Source organism: Ornithorhynchus anatinus, chromosome 4 (genome assembly GCF_004115215.2).
Source record: "Ornithorhynchus anatinus isolate Pmale09 chromosome 4, mOrnAna1.pri.v4, whole genome shotgun sequence".
Classification (NCBI taxonomy): Eukaryota; Metazoa; Chordata; class Mammalia; order Monotremata; family Ornithorhynchidae; genus Ornithorhynchus; species Ornithorhynchus anatinus.
Window position 1 is genome coordinate 90,291,298 of NC_041731.1, and position 1,152 is coordinate 90,292,449.

The following is a 1,152-nucleotide window of genomic DNA, read 5'->3' on the forward strand; positions in this document are numbered from 1 at the left end:
GTATATATTTTCGTTACCCTATTTATTTTGTTAATGAATTGTACATCGCCTTGATTCTATTTAGTTGCCATTGTTTTTACGAGATGTTCTTTCCCTTGACGCTGTTTAGTGCCATTGTTCTCGTCTGTCTGTCTCCCCCGATTAGACTGTAAGCCCGTCAAACGGCAGGGACTGTCTCTATCTGTTGCCGACTTGTTCATCCCAAGCGCTTAGTACAGTGCTCTGCACATAGTAAGCGCTCAATAAATACTATTGAATGAATGAATGAGTCCAGAGTCCAATAGTTAAACTGGGACATGATTCCAGAAGAGGGTTCTTAAAACAGGCCAACTTGTAATTGGTTAACTTGTATCTACCCTAGCACTCAGAACAGTATTTGACACATAGTGTCGAACAAATACCATTAAAAATAAAAAGGACACAGTCAGAACACCACAATCCTCTTATTAATACATCATCAGGTCTAATTGTTATGAAGCATAAACTTGGAGCTTTGATTGATGACAAACTACTTTTCCATCAACACATATAAGGCGTGAGCCAGGCTGTCACATAAATCATCATTTTAAATAACTAAACTAGCATGTGATAAGAGATCGTACATACATAGTGCACCATTACTCTTTTCTTATCATTTTCCCACATCTTAATGAATATTGCTTTATTCAGGAATACAAACAGTTTCATTATAAAACACAGAAATACATGATCTAAATAAGCAAAGTTTTAAAAGCAATGAAAATATCTCGAAAAGATTTCTATTTATGGTCGATTTTAACGAGAGCTTAAAGAGAAATCCTTTTAGAAAAATCAACCAACTACAGAAGAAAAAATTGACAGCTAAAAATTTGTGGCTCAGCCATTTTAGTAATTAACCACAGAATTTCCAGATGATAAGGCAGGAAGCAAGTTATGTCTTGGAGAAATTGCCCTCTGGAGAAACGGCAAAAAAAAAAATAAAAATAAAATTAAAAAAACCAACATAGTGAGCTTTGACAGCAGAACCTTGTACTAGCTCTGTTTTCTTTCCCTACCAGTTCAAGGAGTTCTCAGCACCCTTCAGTAATCTTCATCTCAGATCTATTTATTATCTTCCAGTCCAGTGCACAGCACTATCTGTTACACATGGATACCAGCAATATTACAAGGTGG